A 24,441-nucleotide genomic window follows, 5' to 3' on the forward strand; every position below is an offset into this window, starting at 1 on the left:
ACTGTTAGCTTTATTGCCAATCTTTCTTCAAGTTCTCCATGGGGTCCAAACTCCAGAAAGAAAGGGCAGTATTCATTGGCTTTCGAAAACCTTAGCATATACCAAAAGGTATTTTCTCTTAACATGAGGAAGTTCTTTCTCTCACCATTTGGGAAATGTTTGCAAAGGAGGGAGTCGCTTCATAAAGTATTGATGCTCCCTATCAACAGAGGTTAAGGCACCACCTTACCTCTCCAGTCATTCTCAAGGAAAATACTTGACTTATTATAAGAGTAATAATAGCTCCTACATTGGGTAGAACTTTAGAGTATACAGAGGGTTTTAAGATGCCTTTTCCCTTAATGAGAAACCATATGTATTTGTTTTTATATTTATGGACCCCATCCCTTTGAGATGATGTGTTTTTCTAATTTAGATGTTCATGTGAGTCATCTTCAAAATAGACCTGTGAGAATTTACTTGATTTTAGAAAGCAATAAAAATAGCAAGGTTTGAAAACTATACATTAATAATAAACATGAGTCACTATTATCAAAAGTTGAAATACTACAAGGTTAAATATGCTGTCATTATTCAAACTTTGGAGTATCCGCATACTGCTTACAACATGCTTTCAAATGTTTCTTACAATGAGAAATCATTACCTGTGGAGTACTGATTCGATTTTTATTGTGCTTTCAAGTCTTCACTACAAGTAATCTCTGGCCTAATGTTATAAATAAGGTGAGTGATCAATGAAGTACATCAAGATTTTTAGTACATCAAGAACTATAATGTTTTTATTTGCTTTATTAATTATTATTATTATTATTAGTAGTAGTAGTATTTATTTTTAGGGGCCAGTATTGTGCCTCATTGGCTTTGTGAGCAGTATTGTAAATAAATTTAAAGCCAGAAAACAGTTTTGTAATGCATAATAGTGATAAAAAGCAAACATATACTCTAAATTTGGCTTTACCACTTATAATTTCTGGACCATTGCAAGTTGCTTGAGGTACCTCTAAGTCTTGGGTTCATTATTGGTAAAAATGAGTCTAATAATATTTAGTATATAGATTTTTATCATAAGAATTGCATGAAATTATGTATGGAAATTACCTGGAACAGAATAAGTGCTCAGTGAATGGTACAAATTATACATGCATTACCGGTCCCTCTCTCTGTCTCCTATGGGATCTTTTAGCAAAGCACATATTATTTTGATGAATATATTCTTGTCTCTTCGTTACAGAGTCAAAATCATTACAACAGAATCATACCCTGGACGTGGCAACAAATAACTTACAGCTGGGTAGCTGGCTGAGCGTACTGTGTCCTCAAACCCGAGCAGAGACCTCACTTGGGATAGGTGTTTTAATTTTTCAACAGAGGCTGAGCTCCAGCGTGATAATCCAGGATCGCTTTCCCCAGAGGTAGGCTTTGTGCTTGCTGGTTCTCTCCTGCAGCCCTGCGCTTTGGGGTTCTGCTCTCAGCTTGCTCCCAGCTTGAAGTTAATTCTTGCCAGACTCCAGACTTGATGCTCATAGTCCCCGGCCGTGCACCAAGGTCCAGGGGTAGTTCGGGTTATGACTTAACTTTGACTTCACTGATGTTCCTTCAAGGGTGAAAGCTCGGAAACTATGTTTCCTGTGTAGTACAAGTTTCCACACTTGGTACTAGGAGATTTCAAGGGAAATATAGTACTTTGGACCTTGACCTTATTGCTGCACGGTTTTTAGCAGCCCTCAAAGTCTAACCCTGGCTTCGCCATTTATAACTGATGCTAACATTCAGAAAAGCTTCTGAGAAGAAAGCACCTTTATAAAAAGGGATACAATATTAAAATGTTAGAGAAAGCTAACTACCACATCCCCGAAGTAGAAGCAGCCTCGTGAGGTACAGAGAGATTCGACATCAGAGGACACATGGCTAACGGTGGGCCATCCCCCTGAATAGGAAAGCCACAGCAACCAGAGCAAAGGAATGAAAGTCGATTGCATGTTACGCAATAATAAATCAAAATAAAAAAACAGCTACATAGCCATTAAATCCTTCTTTAACTCTTCCTTCCAAGAGGACCTGCCCACTTTATCATGTATTGATACAAACTTGTTAATGGAGGAAAATCATTGATACATAAATAATAAGCTCCTCATTGACTTTTTTGTTTAACCAAAGTATTTATGTGATAATTCATTGTGAAAGAAACATTTCACTGCTAATAAAAATGAGAGTAATAATGTTTTCCCAGGCAAAGCATTCAACCCTGGGCATTCAAGTGGTTTCTTGAAAATAGGTTATTAGCCATCTATAAAAGAATTTCTAATTTTTTAGTGCTCTACCCTAGGCTATGAGTTCTTGGGGGAACAATTACTGACAGCATGATCTTCACAGAAGTGTTTGGTTGGTTAATTGATAGGTTGGATAGATGAATGGATGGGCAGGTGAAAGGCCAAAGATTACGGTGTGGGTGCTCGAAGAATACTTTTATTAGACAAATCAGGGTTAGGATCTTAGCTGATCCATTTCCTAGCTGCTCTGAATTTTAGGGTTCTCTTCTGTAAAATGTCTGTAATATAAACTTAGCATTGCTGTGAATATAAAATAAGATAATGCATATAAAACATTTATTATGGTCTTGTCACATGATAATTATTTAATGAATGTGAACTATCTATCTATCTATCTATCTATCTATCTATCTATCTATCTATCTATCTATCTATCATCTATCATCCTCCTCTTTCAGGTCTTCTTTCAGAATTAGCAGTAATACAATAAAAAAATTAATGACCGTAGCTGTGTTCTATTACTAATCTGTTACATGACTACAGTCAAGTCACTTAATTTCTCTGAGAAGTCCAAGGTCAAGGTGCCAACAGATTTGGTGTCTGATGAGGACCTACTTCATGGTCCATAGATGGCCCCTGTTCTTTCTGTATCTCACATGGTGGAAGGCATAGGGGGGTTCTCTGGGGTCTCTTTTATAAGGACACTAATTCCATCATTCATGGGGGCCCCACCCTCATGACCTAAGCACCTCTCAAAGGCTACACCTTCTAACACCATCCCACTGGGGATTAGGTTTCAACATATGAATATTGGGGAGACACAAACATTGCCGACCACAGCCCTCATTTGAAAAAAAAAAGGTTAATACTTCACACTCCACATACTCTTTTAAAGAACCTTGACATAACGTAACTGAATGTAGATGAGGTCGACTTATCCATCTCCAGCTCTGATTTCCCCTCTGAGATTTAAACTTTTCTAAACACAACTTTCTCTTTAATATAACCACTTAAGTGACCCTCTAAAAACTAAAATTTAACATGTTTCAAACGGCATATAGTCTCCTGAAATCATATCCTATCTCTGCACTGTTTTTCCCTTCATTCCACACTTCAGTTGATAGAATCCACCCTGACCAAGGAAATTAAGATAGATACCCTCAAGAAAGCACATATTTCTCTCTCTTTTGTTCCTCATGCCCTCTCAGTTTTGAAATTATGTTGATATTACTTTTGGAATTTCTACATTTATAGTATCAGTGCCAAGCCTCTAGTTTGACTTCAACTGTGTATGGATGATAGAAACAGCTTAAAACTATCTCTTTTTCCTATGACTGGCTTTGGCATCCAAATGCCAGAAAAACAGAAATGCCACCAGCCATCATCACACTCTAGGTCAAGAAAACATATACCCAGCCCTGTTGTTTTATGGGGAGACTGATTTTAGGAAGGATGAGCTTATGTCTCTGTTACTCACAGTTTATCACCAATGCCAAGCTCAGTGCCCGGAAATACATACTATGCCTTGATTCCACAAACAGGAGAACTGGTGTATCAGGTGGAAAGACCCAAACCTGGGCAATCCAGTCAGTATGAACAAATTCATACCCAAGGAGGGAAGGCTAGGCCTGGAGAGACCTCAGAATCTGAAGACATTTGCTGTAAGATCTTTCCTCTGACACTCGAGACATGTATCTTAGTGAAGACGAAGCCATCCAAGTCACTTACCTGTCTGAATACACCAAACTCGGTTTCTTAGGGCTTTCTCTTCTTCTTCTTGGTCTCCTGCAGAAAGCAAAGTGTTGAGCACAGGGTAAATACTCGGCAAATTTGTTGCATTGAACAGAAATTATGAGTTCCTTTTAAACAGAAAGCACAATTGTAACTATATCTGAAACGCCGTGATTAAATGAATTTCTCTGGGAATTCAGCACTTCAAACAGGTAATTTATTTGTCATGCAAATCGGTGAATGCTTATTGTTTCAACAACACACTTTAAAAAGTCAGATCACCAAGGTAACTTGAAGAAATACGATCGTCAGCAGGGGCCAGGCTCGTGGTTTCTTTCAGTGCCTCGAAAAGTCAGGACCCAGAATCTGGCACATCAGATAGGGATATGATATATAATACATGTACAGCGAGAGAGAGAGAGAGAGAGAGAGAGAGAGAGAGAGAGAGAGAGAGAGAGAGAGAGAGAGAGAGAGAGAGAGAGAGAGAGAGAATTAGCTCATTTTGTGTTTTCAGTCAAGGTAAAACAAACTAAAGTATAAAAATGTACTTAAATGTTGCTACCCTCCTATGCAATGAAGAATTGCTCACATAAACTCATTGTACATTTCCAATACGTGTGTATGGTTATGAACAAAGTTAAATAAATAAAGTTAAAAAAACACCTCTTCCTTTTAATTTTTTATTTTTGTGATCAAGTAAAAGAGTCTAAGTCACTAAGTACCACTCCACTGTGCTACCCGAGAGCTGGTCAGCAGGAATCAGACTCAGGTTAAAAGTCTGAAAAAGAAGGGGAGGAGGTAAATAATTTAAAACCTATAATTCAGAGGTATATAATTTGAAAATTCTTATCCAACACTAAATGAACTGACCAGATAAGCAAAACCCTCTTTCATCACCCAAGTTATGAAACTGTGTCCCTTTTTTTTGTCTGGAAATTTATTCATGGAGACTGAATGTCTTAAGGAAGTGAAAATTCTTCCAACAGACCTTCTCATTTATAAGGAGGACACTGAATTGGATGATAAACTCCCAATAGGGCTAGCTACGTCTATGAGCTCTAGTATATCTAGAAACCATGCAGATCACAGAATGGGTGTCCCTATGAAGATATTAGCATGAACCAAAATCCAGAAGTGACTCATGGCCTCTTGTGCTGCCATTTTATTGACAGCAACGAGGATGCTAAAACAGACTCTATTGAGTGAAGTCAGATGCCTGATGTGGTGGACCATTACGTGGTCTTCCTCTCACATCCTGCCAGACCGTGGAAGGTAGAAGTAATGAAAGATCCAAAGTGCAGATCCCCTGAGACCCAAAACAAGATTCACAGGCCATCCAGGTAAACAAGAAGGAAACCCAGAGAAAAATACTCACACTACATTTTCATAACAGCTAAAAATAAACCTGACTTCATTAAGGTCAGGAAAATAACATACAGACTAGACCACAGTAAAAACAATCTGAAGAGTAAAAGGCGGTAAACAAGAAAGGAATTCATTAATTGATTTATTTAGCAACCAGCAAATATTTATGGAATATCTACTATGAACCTGGTACTTTTTAGGCCCTGGGGGTAGAATGATGACAAAATCAGGCAGACATCTCTCTCCTAACGGGACTCAAGGTCTAATGGAGACAGACAAAAATTAGTCAAATATATGACATGTCACTGGGTGATGAGTGATGGGAAGAAAAGTGAATTAGAGGAGAGGAAAGTTGGAGGGTGTTGGCAAAGTGGTTTGTCTCACTTACTAAGGGACCATGTTTGTAAATAGGTCACTCTCTCTCCTCTTCCGAGACACACAGAAGACTTACTCTCTCCTGCCCCTTTTGAAGTTAGAAGTAGCTATATAACCTGCTTTAACCAAATTTGAGTACAAATGCATCACTAGAAAGTGGGATATTTTATTATTATTATTATTATCATTATTATCATTAATTAAAATAAACATAAAAGTGAATTACAAAGGAAAAGACAGTTGGGTTGAACCTTAAAATGGAATAATTATCAGAAAGATCTGAAAATAAAATAGGGAATGCAGAGCATGCAAGCAAATCAGAAATAGCTTATATGTTGTGTAAAAGCCATACTAAAACGGAGGTTTGGCTTTTGTTCATACCACTCACATACTAATTGGTCTTAAACACATTGTCTGGCTTCTCTGATTCTCTCTTTTCTACTCTACAAAATTGCAAAATTAATATATACATCACTCTGTTATTGTAAGAGTTATTATTAATATTAAAATATAGTTATGGCATATATATATACATATATATGATCACAGTACCTAAGACAAACCATAGATCAGTAAATATCATCTTTTGTTAGTTAAAATTAACTTTATCTACATATAACAGAATGAAACACTGAATTAACAATGGTTTCTGGAAGACGCTGTCTCTTTCACAAAAGAAAATGGAGGGATGGCCAGCTTGAGGCTGGTCATGTAGCTCATGTAGCTTTCATCCTGTCTGTGTTTATTCTCACACAGGCTCGGATGCTCAAGATTACTTTACAGTCTAAAATGAATGCCTGAGCTCCTGGTACCAGGCCCACATTCCATCTAGGAAGAAAAGGTAGGCGGAAGGGCGAAAGGGGTCACTTGTCAGGTAAATCAGCTTCCTGTTTACAGAGCTTTAATGGAAATTTCACACAGTATATGTGTCTACATCTGCTTGGCCAGCACTGCGGCCCCTCCATGGCTCCTGTCTGCCACTGCACACGCTTTCCTGTCAGCGTTTCCAGTGGGACAAGACCTTCTGAATAGCTAGAGTATGCAGGCTCCTGAGAGAAGTACACATGCTCAGTGAAGGTATTGTTTACTTCCTTTCTTCCTCCAATGGATGTTTCACTTCCTCTTAAAGTAGCCTCTTTGTGTTTGTAACCCATGCCAACACTTTTCCTACCAAGAGTTGTGTGTGTACCTGGTGTGCGTGTGTGTGTCCACAACTACACAGCTCTCCAGCAGTCATCAAAACTCGTGCTTTCTGAGGATGCGTCCCATCAAACCAATCTATCCTGGTTTCCCTGCATGTAGCCCCCTGCATCTTGTCTGGGGCTTTGCCTGTGAAACACCTTCCTCGAGAACTGACTCCCAAATCACATCGATGAAAATGGTACCTGTGATACAAAAAGTATCGAAAATTTCACTGCTGTCTCCATTCCTGACCACTTCCTAGATATAACTTTTTTTTTCTTCGTTCACTCAAAGAACTTAATTTGCATTTATCTTGTGGACTCCTTTGACATTGTCATCCCTTTATATTTAATCGGGTTTACACCTGCATCATTCTCTTGAAGCGGAGTCCTCGAGGACAAGGCGGGTATCTCCAACATCTCTGCTTTCCCTCTGTGCTTAGCAGAGCGCCTGGCACCTGAGTTGTTTGTTCATCACACGATATGGAAACTTGGCTTAACTAAAAAGCGTTGGCCTCCAAGATCCCCAGAATAACTTCATCCAAAAATATTTTTTTTAATTTCATTATGAAGTCAATTCAGAGTCATCAAATAAAATTTGCAAACCAGAAATATACGGGTGGCAGGAAGAACCCCACCAGAGTCTGAATTTTACAGTGGTGACGTGTTTATTTAGATTCCTTTTTCTGAACAATTTTAAGGTGATTATAATCATGCTTTCTATACAGTACTTATCCTGCTATTTCCCTTAATAAGGGAAATGCTTATAATTTATGGCATCCTCTTCGTAGGCACTCAGTTTAAATCCTGTACAATATTCCATTGACTATATGTACTATAATTTGCTTAATCATTCCAATCTTGTTGGTCATTTAAGTTGCTTCAAATTTGTTAGCATAGTAAATAACTATGTTAAATGTTTTTGAATGAAATGATATTTCCATATTTTGGATTATTTCTTTTTGATAGAGTTCCAGGAATGCAGTGGTTGAGTCTAAGTTTGTTAAGCTTGTATGGTATTAATACATATGTCTAAAAGCCTTCTCATGAAGGTTGTATTGATTTTCTCACCCACAGTTTATTTTACATCACCCTTGCCTGTGTCGGGGATGATGGTTAAGATGATGATGATGGTGATGATGACGATGACAATGGTGATGATGGTGCAGGGGTTTTACACTGATGCTCGTAATATGCTGAGATTCTCAGTACTAAATGTAAGATTATTTGCATCAAAATATGACAGAGATACCACAGTGAGTTTATTCCATTTTAGAGTGTTTGGTTTAATTTAGTAAAGTGAGTTTGATTTAAGAAAGGGAAGGAGTAGGAGGAAAAGGAAGAGAAAAAGAAAGAAAAGGAAATGAAGAAGAGATGATAAAGCAGAATGTCTTGTGTGATTTCTTCTTCTTCCATACTTTGGAGTATTGATTATTCTTAAGTATTATTCCAAGTTTACATTTTGTCTATGATTTCTTTCTTGAAAACTAATCATTATTAAACAATCCCTTGAATATATATTTATTATGATCGTGGCATTTAGAAAATTGGCATCGTATCTTCCATTAACCACTCCAGTGAATGAAAGGAATTCTTTAATGATACTTTTGTTTATAAAATTCCATTAAATAGAGCATATAAAAGCAATTTCACTATTAAGTAACACCTTTCATTCTCAAAGTATCTAAACTATGTGCTAACCAATTAGTTGGGTAACAGCAGTCTGATTAATCTGAGGACGGATGCAATATTACAGGCTTTACCAGCATTCACATCCAAGCCTGTCTACTGACACTCTTCTATTCTGGGGAAATAAGAGATCTTGCCCCATACTTCTTGGACATTCAGAGACTAGGAGAATATTACAGCTCTGAGGAGCTGCTATAAATTACCTGCTTATGTCTTTCACCATTTCCTGCCCCAGCCCCGGCACACCCCTAGTTTAAAGACCTGAGCAGTAAAATAACTTGTCCACATTTGAGTTCTCTTGCCTTCCACATTTGTACTTCTTTGTTTTATACTCTTAACTTTCAATTTTTTTTTCTACTGTTTTGAATCTTTAGTCTACTCTTTTTCTTCTGTAATTAAAAAATAATAATATCCTAGGGAGGTTTTAACTACTCTTTGAAAAGTTTCAAGAAATGAATGGACTGAAAGTTGAGAGGAGCAGAAAAGGTAGAAAGGATGTAGGATAATATCAAAATATGTCACCACTTGTACGATCCTGAATGTGTGGCATGTTGGGGCCTCAGTGACAGTGGCCAACAGGGAATCGGAAAAATAAATTCCAGGCTTGGGAGAACAGACCTGAAGAGAGGCTGAACTTCTAAGGAGATCACCTAAAAGGCAAATTCTGGGGTCTAAGTGGTGGGAGAGCAAAATTTATTTGCCTCAGTTTGGTATTAATTTGATTGTATAGTAGTTTCTTTGGAACAGGGCTCCAGGCTTTGCCTGGAGGATACAGAAGTGTGGTTTTCAGTGAGGCAACTGGCAAGACTCTTGCTGAAGTAAGGCCTCTCCTCAAGTTGTCAGAAACTCAGGGTAGATTTCTAGTTCCAGAAGGGAGCTTGTTTGCTAACAAAACTGTGAGGCAGGGTGGCCATTGGAAGTGGATAAAGTGGGTTAGTAAGGTCATATAGTAGGATAGGCAGGTTTTAGAAGCTATAACAGAGTGAATATGTGGATAATGTCCTTATAGCCATATGGCATAAGCAGGGAGGTTAATCTAGACACCGATGGCTTACAAATGGGGAATGAGGAAGAATAGTACTGGAGGATTGTAAAAACCTCCACTTTATGTTATGTGTTAAGAGTTAAATAATTGCATACTTTAAGGAGGGATGAGGAGAAGAGTTTAATGGACTGAAGCTTATAGCTACTTTTATAACATGGTATTTGCTATAGACTGAATCATGTCCGCCCAAAATTCATATGTTGACACCATAACCACCAATGTGATGGCGTTTTGGATATGGGGCCTTTGGGAGATAATTAGGTTTCTATGATGTCATGTGGGTGGGACTTTTATGAGGGTGGTATTAATGTCTTATAAGAGAGATATCAGAGAGCTTTCTTTCTCTCTCTCCCAAACCCCAAACAGAAAAGAGGTCAAATGGATACACAGCACGATGGCGGCTGTCTACAAGACAAGAGAAAAGGCCTCAGAATGAAACCTACCTCCTGGCACCTTCACCTTAGACTTTCCAATTTCTACAACTGTGTCAGATTTATTTCTGTTGCTCATTTGCCCAATCTACAGTACTTTGTTAGAGCAGCCCAAGCTGACTAATATAGTATTGAATTATAGTGTACATTTAACAAGACATACAGCTTATAAATTAAGAGATTAATAATTTTCACAGGGTAAACATAGCCACATTTTAAAAATGGTCATTACCAGTGTCACAGAAGCTCCTTTCATGTTCTCTTTCAGTCGCCCCAACAGTAACTAATATCCTAACTTCTACTTGTGTTGCTTACCTTTGACTGTTTTTAAAATTCATGTACACAGAATATAAATGTCTGGTTGATTTTGTTCAATGTTATGTTTGTTAGAGTCACTGAAGTCATTTTGTTTACTGTAGTTTTTGTTTGTGTATTCTTTTTTTTTTTCCATTTTTGAGTCTGAGTAATGTTCCAGTACATGAATATATAACAATTATTCATACATTCTTTTGATGTCCATTTAAGTTGTTTCCAGAGTTACTGTTATTAATAGCACTTAACTATCACTAATAATGGTAAACATAAGAACAGTATTCTGTTGGATAAACACCTTGGGGTGTAATTAATGAGTAAAAGAGCATTTGTTTATTCAGCTTCAGTAGAAACTGCCACATAGTTTTCCCAAAGTGATTTCACCAATAAATATGTAGGTGACTGTTGTTCTTTTGCTTGTTTATTGGTTTTTGGAGATTTTTTTTTTTTACATTAAAAAAGTAATGTGTTGGGCCGGCCGAGTGGCGCATTGGTTAAGAGCTGGCTTGGGACGCCAGAGGGCCCCGGTTCGGATCCCACATGTGAGGGCCAGTGCAGTGACGCTGCTTTCTAAAAAAAAAAAAAAAATGTAGAGAAAAAAAAAAGTAATGTGTTTCAAGCAGGCTGAAGAGAGAGACAGAACGAAAGTATACTCAAATGTTAATCTTCTCGGCCCAGAAATAGCATATCACTTTTTCCCTGTATTCCATTGGCTAGTATGACTTGGACAGACCTGGTGCAGAGAAAAATGCAAATAAAGAAAAAACAGTCAACAAAATGAGTGTTTGAAAGTCAGCACGATTATAGCATAAGTAAAACTGTAGGTTGTTGCGGGGGGGATGGGAAGACTGATAAAACGTAGAAATGGGTTGAGTCAAGTGATAGTTAACAAGGAGTAAGTAAATATTTTTGAAAAAAGGAGTAACGTGACCAGAACTCATTTTTTAAAAATTAATTTGACAGTAGTAGTCTATATGAATTGGGCCTGAGACAGACTGAAACAAAGAACCTCTATAGTATCTGCTTAGTATTTCTTAGGTGCCACCCATTTTTCAGCCACTGTAACAGGAACTTTACATCTATCATTGACTCTTCATAACAACCCAATGGTCAGATACTGTCTTTTTATTTTCAGTAATTAGAATCTTAACAAAGTACATCGTCCAGAAGCACACAGCTAGATTGCACTGCTGACAGTTAACTAGTTAAGATCTCATGACCAATGTCCAAAGGAGAGACCATTAAGCATGTCCTTGCACTAGTCATATTGGGGATGAAAGTGTGTGAAACAGTGGCAGAGACAAAGCAGAAACAGAAGACAGCAGGATTGTCAGAATAGATTAGAAAGTAGTTTTCCAGGCTCCCAGTCCAGGGATCTCGCTCCGCTTTACCGCACATCCCCTCGGCAACTCCTGGGGTCAGTTCCAAGCCTATTGCTTTAGGATGCTGGAGTTACAGATAGGGTTATGTCAGTTGCATAGCAATTATTCAGAATGCATTTGGCCCCTGAAATGTCCCTGTGGTCTGCTTGATTAGATTATGATCATATAAGGAACAATACATCAACATGGTTGAACCGAAACTACAGGAAAATAAAATCAGATTGGAAAGCGGTCAATGCAATAGTCCAGCTGTTTCATTTAAAAATCAGTTTTCTTTCTAAGGCATGTTTTAATTCTTTTTTCTTTCAATATGTATAAGGTAAACAATACCTTGGTAGAATGTTCAAAAGGACAAAATCTATTTCTTGGCATCTACTAATTAATAATGTTTAGCAGTAATCCCTGCAGCTTCAGTGAAAAGTTAAAATTTACATCAAGCATTTCATGCAATCCCCAAAAGATGAAGCATCAAGGGGTAACGTGCCTATATCAGGAGAATGAAAATTCCACTTCCCTCATTGCTGTTTAGATAGAGATTCATGACCCCAAAGACTGCAGCTGGCCAGAATGCTTCGTTATTCAGATAGCTTTTCTTTCTGTCTTCCTCATCTAATCTTTCCAATAACCTTATGAAGTTATTATAAAAATTATAACCATATAATTTTTTCCATTTTGAAGATGATGAAAGTGAGTCTCGGAGGAGTTAAAATACTCATCTCTCACTATAGGTATAGTTGATGATGGAAATGTATACCAGTCCCTGCCTTATTTTCTCCAAATGAAGGGCTTTGTCATTAAATTTGCTGCCATCCCAGTATCATGTGTCCCCGGGTGAGCTCTGTGCTCACCATGGTGGCAGTAGGACTCCCTACGTCTAGGAATGGTGATGTGTTCCATTAGACTAAGGGAGTAGCTGCAGGGAATGGAGAAAAGAAAATGTGAGCTACAGTAATACCTGAATTTTAATCCTGGCTCTACTTCCATGTGACTTTATCCAAAATGCAGAAAAATGTAGCTTTGGTAAGTAATGGTCTCCAAAGTGTCTCAATCCTAATCCTGGGAACCTGTGCATATCATTTGGCAAAAGAAAAGTTGCAGATATGTTTAAGTGAAAAATCTTGAGATGGGAGATTATCATGGATTATCCAAGCTGGCTTTGATCATGTCTTACAAGAGGAAAATAGAAGATTTTACTACAAGAGGAGAAGGCATTGTGACCAGTGAAGCAAGACATTACACTGCTGGCTGAGAAGACGGAGGAAGGGTCCAAGAGTCAAGGAATGTAAACATGCAGTTCTCAAATCTGGAAAAGACAAATGAAAAGATTCCCTCCTAATGCCTTAGGCGGGAGCATGGCCCTACCAACCTCTTCATTTTTAACCCAGTGAAACTGATGGTGGACTTTTGACCTCCAAAACTGTGAGAGAAAACATGTGGATTGTTTTAAGCCATCAGTTTATAACAATTTGTTGCAGCAGCCCCAGGAAACTAACACAATGGCTTTGCAGAGTGTGAATGGGATTAAATGATCTCCTATAACTAAACGCCAAGCAGAGGATAGGTGCCAGCTATGGTACGCTAAGGTCTCAAATTTCAATGTCACCATCTCTCCCTGAGAGATAAAAGAAACGGCAGGTAAATAAATAATCTTTTTCAGTATCTTCTTCCACAAAATTCTTTCTAATTGTCTACCCTCAAGAACTCAGTGGTGTCATAAACAAACCTTAAGAGATTTTTAAAGCCTTTCTTGAGACATAAATTAAAATCAATCTCACACTTCTCATTCTACACGTTTTTTTTTTTAAATCCTATACCGATTCTATTAAACCTTCCAAAGATGTGGGCATCTCCCAAGCCCTGTAGAGCTCCCCCAGAAGTCTGGTTGGAGAAGACAAATCTCAGAAAAGGAACAAAATTTTGGACTCTTCTATTTGTCCCCTCTCCTGACCTATGACAGTGCCTACTTTCGTGCCTTGTCTCCATCCTTGACCTGTACCAGGCACAACTCTCTCAAGGATGGAACGGCAGAAGATGAAATTAAGAAAGTTGGGAGAAATCTTGTGGTGACCCAGAGGGTGACCCAGAGGGTAACACCTAGCACAACATAGATGTTCAATTAGTGGCAACCATAACTTCCCTCTTTCCTATCTACTTCCTATAAAACACTCCTTGAGAAACAGATATTAAAAAGCTCAATACTTTCAATTGGACGCTCTCTCCTGCCCAAAGTAAGCCTTTCTCCATGCTAGTGAGACTGAAACCTGAGCTTACCTCTCTCCCTTCCTCCCACCCCAAGATACTGTCTTTTCATGAATGGACACAGTTCTTGGCGTTCCCATGCTAATGCATACCAGTCTTACAATATAACTTGTCAATTACACTAACACTGCTATTGAACCCTACAAAATAGAATGAACCATGCTGTCAGCTCTTTGCCAACCAAGTTACCTGTGACCTTGACAAGTTCTTTGGATACTGTGCAACTACCCTGTCTGACAGGCTCAGCCTCCCAATGCAATCAAGTTTCTTAGCTCTTTTCTTTGTCACCATTCGCTCCCTATGCCTCTATGTAAATGGAAGCACTGAGGTTCTTTATGCTTTGTAATGTACTTACTTGAGTCTGTCAATTCAAGTTAAGGTCTTCTGTCCTAATAGGGAATTCAAAATTCATGTATTAACAAAATTTGCCTTGGCATGGGATTTGAGGGAAAACTGATTTTAATTTTGCCTCTCTACTTGCTAGCTATGCAATACTGAGCATATCCTATAATATCACAAATTCAAAATTTACCCATTGATATGTGAATAATAATAGCATTGCTAATTTCACTGGTGGATATGGCTGGGACATATGGGACATGGTCCATGCTAGTGCTTGGAAAAGTCTAAAAAAACTGTTGTGGATAATAATTTTTCTTCTCTCTTTCCATGGACTCTCATAAGGAAATTCTCCCCATCCTGAGTATTATTTCTAGAATAACAGCATTGTAGGAATCAGTTAAGTACATCTCTCCTTTTTCTCCTTTAGCACACTTCTCAATTGCTACCTATTGCTCACCACTGAAATTTCTGAAATGCTTTTCTGGAATAAACTTGGTTGAAGATGACTCATCTGATATGCAGGTTAAGACGCTCACAACTGCAAATATTAATGATGACATGTTTGGTGTGGCAGCATTAAAAATGACCCCCAGGCCCTGTGACATTCTTCCACTATGTCGCCTTCCCTTAAATCTGGCCTCTCTGACTTGTCCAATAGATCCTGTCCCATTGACAATGGGAATGGCTAATTCCTGGACTCAGGCCTTAAAGAATGGTCAGCTTTCGCTTCCTGCCTTTCGGGACACCCACTCTACAACACAGCTCCCATGCTGTGAAGAAACCACGTGGAGAAGTATTCTAGCCCACAGTTCCATTTTGAAAGCTGCATCAACCACCAGACATGGGAGTGAGTGAGCCTTAACATAATTGCATCTTCCAGCTGTTTGGTAATACCAAGCCGTGTGCTGCCCAAGCTAATGTTGCAAGGAGCAGAGATGAACAGCTTAAACTGCAAATACATGAGAAAAATAAATGATTGGAATTATTGTAAGCCACTACATTGGGGGTGTTTCTTTACAAAGCAGTACAAATTTGGAGGAAAAGATCTAATGAAAAAAGACCAACATATCTGCAACTTGCTCAGGACAGGAAGGCTTTCCTGTTTTTATAGTTGCCTATGGGGCTCTGTGCAATGGGGCAGGGGTGGGAACACTAATTATTAGTTGTGTGGGTTTATGTGTATAGACTGGGGAAATCACCAAATCATGTTAGAGAATAGAGTGTTGGGGGTCAAAGATGAAGAAGTAGAAGAGATTCAGAGGCAAGATTCTGAGCCAAGGGCTCAGCAAGCCAAAAAACAAAACAAGGTTGGCCGAGTGGCTCAGCTGGTTAAGAGTTAGCTTAAAAGCACGAGCTCTGAGCAACAGGGCCACCAGTTCGATTCCCACATGGGCCAGTGATGCTGTGCCCGAGCTGAGCTGCTGCTGAGCTACCAACAGGTGGCAGGATGGCTCAGCTGGTGTAACAACAAGACTGCCTGTTCGATGGTGGGCTATGCCCACCCACAGCTAAGACTGAACTCGGCACCATGAGCTGAGCTGCCACCCGGATGGCTCAGTAGATAGAGCGTGCACTCTTAACAACAAGGCTGCTGGTTCAACTCCCGCATAGGATGGGGGCAAGGCAGTAGCAGTGGCAATGAGAGATTGGTTGCCAAGAGGGAAATTGATGAAATAAATTGGTATATTAGAAAAAGAGGGAGCTTCACTGTCAGAGAAGGGAGTTACAAATATGAAAATAAAGAAAAGGAGAATAAACCCCTGGTGCTGGGTAGGAATTATTGGATTAGAAATATTACTGTCAACTTGTAGATTTATGGATTTCAATGATAGAGATAATAGATACCAGTGTGTTTGGAAATCTCCATACCTGTGTGTGTGTTTGATTGTGTGTGTGCACAGATACAACAGACATCTCAATGATCTATGTAGGCATCTATCTACCTATCTATATACAGAGATAGAGATAGATACACACTACACCTGAGCACTGCCGACTAACAGGGCCACAGAGATGTTTCCGTCCTACATGCTCTTCTCCAACGTTGCCATTTTCTCCCTTCAAAAAATGGAGTCTGTTTTTTTCCTTCTTTTGAAATTTTACAGGGTTTTCTGTTTGCCTCAATAAGTAGAATGTTTGAGTTTAAAGGCTAGGACATGAATGGGAGTACAGCTTCCACATGTTCCTTGAGTCACTCAAGAACCCGGCTGGCATATAGTGAGAAGCCCATTCCTCATGGAAAAGTCACTTATAGGTGCTGTGCCTGACAGTCCCAGCTAATGTTCAGTCCACAGCCACCATCAACCATCTACATAGAAATGAATACATTTCAGATGACTTTGAGTCTGCTTAGCTGACACCCAGTGGAGCAGAGATAAGCTCTACCTGCCAAGCCCTCTTCAGAGTGCATATTCCTGGGCAAAAGAAATGTGATGGTTTTAAGCACTGATTTTTGAAATTCTTTATTATGGAGCTCTAAATAGCTGGAAGAGTTGTCAAAGTCTTGTGTTGGACATTTTTTTTTTTTCTTTGAGATGCCTATTCAATGTCCAATAAGAGGACTCTCAGGGAATGGCTTCAGGTGAGGTTAGAGAGTTTAAGAAAAAAATTTGGGCTATATTAAATATGGGTTGACTCATTTTAAAGGGAATGAAATGATTGGAATACCATTTTCAAAACATTACATGTAGCTGTAGAAGAGAAAATGAATTAGAGTGGGCAAAAAACCAGAAATGGGTGGCCTAATTAGAAGGTTAGTGAAGTAGTCTCCTCAAAAGATGACTGTGGACTGACATCAGAAACGTGGGGGTGTGAGGGGTGCTCTTTGCAATCTCTCCTGGAAGTGACAACAAATGGAACAGCTACAGTCCAACAAAGGATACCTTACACAACACACAAGCACGTCTGAGTGGTCCGTGCATAGCAATATCTGAAGAGCAATTAGATTTATTCAGCGTTTGGAGAGCCCTTTCATTTTATATGCATGGATCTGTTAAGAAAAGTTTCATTTCCTTATGTTTTAAAATAGTGTTTCTGTTATAATTATTCTGGTTTCTACCTCAGGAAAAAAAGAGAAATTTTATGTGGGGTTTCTATTTTCAGTTTTTTCATTGTTCTCTTATTATTTTCATTCACATTTTTAATATTTATAATAAACCCAGAAATATGAAAAGAAAGGATGACTGTGGCTTAAGACAGCTGAAAATACATAAAAAGAGGTCTAAAAGGGTTTGAGGGCTATTGGGGAGGTATGATAACCAGAATCATAACTAAAAATCTTATTTATACTTCTTCTTCATATACAGGTGTACGCTGTTCATCTATTGATCCATGGAAAAAAATCCCCTTTGACATATGATAACAAACTTAAAAATGTCATAATTATCAGTTCAAAGATCATGGCTACTAATTGGTACTGATCATCTATGGCCTAACAGAAAGGCCAATAGAATAAATGTTCAGAGCACTGAATTACACTGTTTTGACCGTTTCATCTCTGAGTCCCCATTTCTGCATTTGTATAACAGAAGTGATAGTATTTGCCTTTCAGGTAAAGATTAAACTATATAAAGATCCTGATGGTGCCTGGAACAGAGCCAATACTCATTACACATTAACTAAATCTGAATTTTAGGAGCCCTGAGTATATGTCAGCATATATAATTGGAAGGTATAGATCTTGGCTTCCTATTTCTGTCTTGTCATTACCACCCCTGCTCTACTAACTTTCCAAACAATAGCCCATTAGAAACTCAGTAGGGCTGCAGTTGGTTGATTGACCAATGTCACTGGGAAACCTGATGCCATTAAGGGATGAGGACGGAGTTAGAGCTTATGTTAACAAGAGTGAACAGGCTGTTCTCTTATCCTCTCCGCAGGCAGAAAATGATTTTATTTCAAGACTGAGACATGGGCTGCTCGCTTACTATACCCCCTTCACACATGCTGGCCCTTCAGGCAACCTATGAAAGCCTAACCCACCACCATACTGGCTACCTCAGGCCAGGATCTTCCTGAAAATCCTTGCCTAGCTGCTTTGCAGGTCTGTGGACACCTCTAGAGATAAACTACAGTATCTCCAAAATATAATAATAATAGTAATAAATATCTAAACCTCCTCAATGGAGAACAAACAAGACTGTACATAACCACCTATCCTTTCCAACCCTAGAATAAATTATCTTGAAAATCTGGGAAACAGGTAGCTATTTGCCTCCCTTCTTATACTGAAAACTTTACCATAAATCACAACCCCTGAAACGTACTTCTGAACTTACCTGGAAGATGAATGATGCGAAATTGGCCTTTTCCTCCAGGGCAAGTGAAAGGTTGAATAATTGTATTTCAAGGAATTGAAAAGAGTGTCGAAGGCAAAAACTCTATTGCAAATGTTGGCAAATGCTTCTGAAGCGTCATCTGCTAGATTATTTCCAACTTGAGTTATTAACGCATTTAATCATTTACTTATTTTCTTTGTTCCAGGCTCTTGGCTAGGGATGAAGGATCTAAACTAGAAATCACCGTATTTCCTGAGGTAGTATTCTAGTTGGGGATGGGGTGGAATGTGCAGATAAATGCATAAAGCAATAATTTTTGTACAATGGGGTAAATACCAAAGTATTTCAAAGTACTCTGAGGAGAGAATTTTTCTAATAAAGGAATTAGCAATTAATTACACCTTAGGGTCTTGGTTGGGAAGGTGCTTGATTGGACGTGATATTTGGCCTGGCCAATTAGTATGACTGGACTAGTTTTCCCTCCAGAAAGAGATACGCATGGTCCGGTCCTCATATGGAGAGTGTTTCTGAAGGTTCCAGCAGTGGGCTATTGAAGTTAAAATCCGGGTTCTTCTGCCAGCTGGTAGTGAGACCTTGGGCAAGCTCGCTGCTACTTAGCCCGAGTTTGGCAGCAATGATTAGTAGAGCTCAAACTTTGTATGAGAATGGGCATCATAAGAATGTCTCGTTTCAATCCTTTACACTCACTCTCAGATGGGATGTATTGCTTCACAGCAGCTCTGCAGCTTTCTTTCACCACTCTGACCCGTCTTTGAACCTCGTAGAAAACAATCACAAAAAAAGGTATCGTTTGCCTTTCTTAAAATTCTCCCAGGGGACAGAACACAAGAAACATTTCACTTGTCAATACTGTTTACTACTTGGGGGAGTAAATGTAAATCTGATGTTTTCCCAGGCAGTTGCTGATGGCTTTTCGCGGACAATGACATATCCCTGGACTCTTTGACATTTTCATTTTGTGCTTTTGGGGCTGCCAGCTCTTTCCTATAACTGCATGTCAAAATAACAAGATCCTGCCTGCTTATTTAGAACAACCAGCTTAATAACTGACAGTCTAAACCTGCCACAGCCTTTGAGTCATGCAAGCTGGCTTTTGCTGCAAGATTAAGATATTTTGTCCCCAGAACATAAGGTACACACTTAAAATATTCTCAAGGGTGGTGACCCACATGACAACTTGGGAAAGGGGGGTTCTTTGTGACATCACGGTATTGGTATCCTTAGAGTCCCAGCGATGAATTAAGTTAAATAATATATTGAAACTTTAAGAATTATTACCAACCACAGTAAGAGTAGAACACGTGCAAGAAACATTTGGTGGGTGAAATAAACATCTGTCTAATTTATTCCACTAAAAAATATTGTGGAATGATAAAGATACACAGTGTTCTGCTGCAGAATTTTCCCTTGGAAGACAGCTGGCTGGGCTAGCAGTTGCAGTAAAGGAACTGCATGATCTCAAACCCCTTCTCTAGCACTCATTTAGTTGTGTGCTGTTGGACTACTTAGCTAACACCTCTGAGCCTCAGTTCCTCTTCCCTAAAATGGAGATGACTCTCCCCTCAGCAGGCTTTTTGAGACTGATAAACTAAAACAATGTATATAAAACACTAAGCAAAATGCTAGCATGTATCGGGCATAAACATTGATTTTCTTTGTTTTGGGTAGAGTTATAACCATCATCACCATCCTTATCACCACCATCAACATCATCATGACTGCCATTTTTTTCCTCTCACAACCCATTGCTCAGGTTTACAAAGCTGCCTATATCCTGGCCCCTGCCTGGCTCTCAGATCCACATCCTGTCACTCTACCTCCATCATTATATTCTAGAAGCATCTGACTTCTTTCTGGTCAAGTTCATTCTTGCCTTGAGGCTTCTGCACAGGCTGCTCCCAACGCCCGATTCTCTCTTTCTCTAGGCTTTTGTAGAGCTGGCTTGTTTCATTATTCAGGTCTTAGCTTACAGATCACCTTGTTGGCAACGGCTTCTCTGACTACTCACTCTCTCTTTATGCTGTCCCCATATTTTATTTTCTCAGAGTGAGAACCATAATTCATTTGCCTCCTGGCTGTTTCCCTATTCCCACAAGAATGCTGCCTCCCAAAGAGCATTGATTGTTCCTGATATTTTACTGTTGTATGGCCTGCTTTAAAAAGTGACCCATTGTAGACACTTTAAAGAAAAGAAAAAAAACAACTAAAAAAACCACTTATTGAACAGATGATTAATATATCAATCAACTAATCAATTAATGAAAGTTTATACTTCAGTGGAATGTTTGGACTTTGGGGTAAGATAGATCTCAATTCAAATCTGGCTACACAATAATAGGAGACTTTGGACTAATTTTTTAATCAATAAAGCTTTGGGTTTTTTTCATTTTTAAGATCAGAAATTATACAAAATCCTCACATCATTGTGTGAGGATTTAGATGAAAACATGCAGGAAAAGCACATTAAGAAACATCCTGGAAAAATAGTCATTACACAATTAATGAAAATAAAATGCCAGAGGACACCACACACAGCCCAACATAAGCATCTTATCCTTGACGCATTGCATCCGTTTGAATCTTTATAGTGAGTACATAATTCCAGGAAACTTTCAGAACTCAGTTATATAGGATTGTGTGTGCCTAGCATATTTTTAATTCAGGTATACTCCTCTCTTTTAAAATTATAATATTCATTCTTTTGAAGTGTACGTACAATTCCGTGGCTTTTATGATATTCACAAAGTTGTCCAACCATTGCTGCTATGTAATTCCAGAATTTTTATAACCCCAAAAGGACACCCCACATGCCTTAGCAATCAAACTTTCTTCTTGTCTTCCAACATCCCGTGTTGACCACTAACCTACATTGTGTCTATGGATTTGGATTTGTCTCTTCCGGACAATTCATGTAAATGGAGTCATAATATGTGGCCTTGTGTGTTTGGCTTCTTTAACTTAATGTTTTTAAGGTTCATCCATGTTGTGCCATGAATCAGCACATCATTCCTTTTTATTGTCAAAGAATATTCCGCTGTGTAGATAAACCATTTTTGCTGATCCATTCATAAGTTGATAGGCTCCTGGAGTCCATCACATAACTATAGTTCCCACATTTTAGCTAATATGAATAATGCTGTTATGAACATTAATGTACAAGTTGTGTGTGAATACGTATTTTCATTCCTCTTGGGCTTATAACTAGGAGTGAAAATGTTGGGTCATTTGGTAACTCCGGGTCATTTGGCAACTCCATATTTAACATTTTGAAGAACTATGAAACTGTTTTCCAAAGTTTCTGCTGAATCTGTAGATCAATTTTGTGACTATTACTATCATAACAATATTGAGTCTCCCAATGCACAAGCATAGACTATTTCTCCATTTATTTAGGTCTTTAATTTCTCTCAACAATTTTTGTGGTTTTCAGTGCACTAACACTTATTTTTTTAAATGTATTCCTAAATATTTTATTATTTGATGCTATTTTAAATAGGGTTTGAGTTCATTGCCAGGCTGTTCATTGCTAGTGTAGAAAAATAGAACTGATTCTTATGTATTGACCTTGAATCCTGTAAACTTGCTGAACTTGTTTACAAGCTGTAATGGACTTTTGTGTGTGTGTGTGTGTGTGTGTATTCTTTAGGATTTTCTATTTACAAGCGCATGTCATCTTCAAATAGAAATAGTTTTACTTCTCTTGCAATCTAGATGTCTTTTATTTATTTTTATTTCATAAAAGCCAAGGTTAGATCTCCTAATACAGTGTTGAATAGAAGTGGTGAGAATTGACATCATTGCCTTGTTCATGATCTGAGGAGGAAGACTTTGTTAGTTTTTTACCTCTGAGTGTGATGTTAGCTGTAGATTTTTTTTCCCAAAAAACATACTTTATCAGGTTCAGGTAATCCTCTGCTATTCTTACTTTGTTGAGCATTTCTATCAAGAAATGTTGGATTTTTTGTCAAATGCTTGTGTCCATGGGATCATGATGTGCTTTATTCTCATTTTCATACTATGGTGCATTACATGATTAACTTTTGTATATTGAACCTACCCACTTTCCTGGGACAAATTCTACTTTGTCCCATTTTGACACACCTGGTATAACCTTTTCTATATGTTTCTGTACTTGGTTAATCAGTATTCTGCTCAGGATATTTTGCCCTTATCTTCAGAAGGGATATTGGTGTGGAGTGATTTTTCTTCTCGTGATGTCTTTGTCTTGTTTTGGCATGAGGGGAATACTTGCCTCATAGAATAAGTTGGAAAGAGTTAACTTCTATTCTGTATTTGGAAGAGTTTGTAAAGTATTGGCACTATTTTTTTAAATATTTGGTGAATGATTTTATTCATCAATAAATCCATATGTTTTTCCCTTGTGGGAGGTTTTTTATTATTATTATTTTTAATCTCTTTACTTGTTATAAGTTTATTCATATATCCTATTTCTTTTTGAGCCCTCTGTGGACTTCTCATTCTCCAGCTTTTCCTGGTAAGCTTTTGGTAAGCCTAATTCTCCCAAGTGTTGCTGCCTCGGGCAGCTATGATGTTCAATAATTGCCTCTGATTGCTTTAGACAAACGCCTCTATGGAAAAGGCTATTTGCACTGGGACAACTCTCTGTCAGGTAGAATAAGGACAGCCTTGCAAATGGGGTTCTGTAGGGAATTACCACATCAGTCCAATAATGTCAACTTCCTGGGAATGGGGCTTTGAAGGAGCCCGTTTTCATTTTTGTCCCCTCCTTTAGCTATCAGACTGGTGCTTTCTACAGTGATCGTGGTCTCTTGTTTTTCAAGATTATCCTGAGATGAGGAGAATAAGACTAGGGGAAGTTAAAAATGCCACAAATTTCACTATTCTTACTAAAATTCAAATGTTTTTTTCTTGAACGTATAGTTCCTGAATTTCTGCAAGCCTTTGGTTAAGTTCCAGTATTTTGAAAAGCTGATTCTGACAACCTTATGCCACTGTTCTCATTAATTTTATGGAGGAGACATTTTTTGGAGGGCCTTACACCACCATTTTTACTGAATTCCTGATCCACATAATCTCATACAATACTTTTTTAATATATACCATAAATATTTAATCAACATCTTTATAAAAACATATATATGTATATATCACAAAATATATTTAAAATAAAATGACAATAATTCCCATAACCTTTTCAATTTCTATATCTGATGGTCAAAGCATGTATGGTATGCAAATCTAGAAATACCTGTGATAGCTATTTTCTTTTAAGAACACCTCATTAATCTATCACCAGCTAATTTATCTCAACAGAAAAGATAAGAAAAGAAAGAGCAGCCAGAGAAAACATTAATCTCTCCACCTCGTTGCTTTTGCCACTTCATTTGTTTAGGTATTCATCCCACAAATATTAACCATACTTGGTACTGGGGACAAAATACCCTAAAAGACATTGACCCACATATATTCTATTTCTGTTGAAGAGGACATGTACATAAAGATGTAATTGTAGTATTTAACTACTAATAAATAGATGTATGTACAAAGTACTGTGAGAGTGAAAAGAGCTTGATTGAATCTATCTAACTTGGAAAGGATGTTTCCATGATTGTAATGGCATTTTATGTGAAAATACTAACATTAAACAGGACTCTTCCAGAAGAAGCAATGAGCTTAGGGGAGGGCATTAAGTGCTTTACTATGAGTTAAGAGGACTCTTTCAAGTTACATTTCTGACAAATATTAGTTAAGTCAAATAAAAAACATGGCATCCAGATAA

Source organism: Hipposideros armiger, unplaced genomic scaffold, assembly GCF_001890085.2.
Source record: "Hipposideros armiger isolate ML-2016 unplaced genomic scaffold, ASM189008v1 scaffold_260, whole genome shotgun sequence".
Lineage (NCBI taxonomy): Eukaryota > Metazoa > Chordata > Mammalia > Chiroptera > Hipposideridae > Hipposideros > Hipposideros armiger.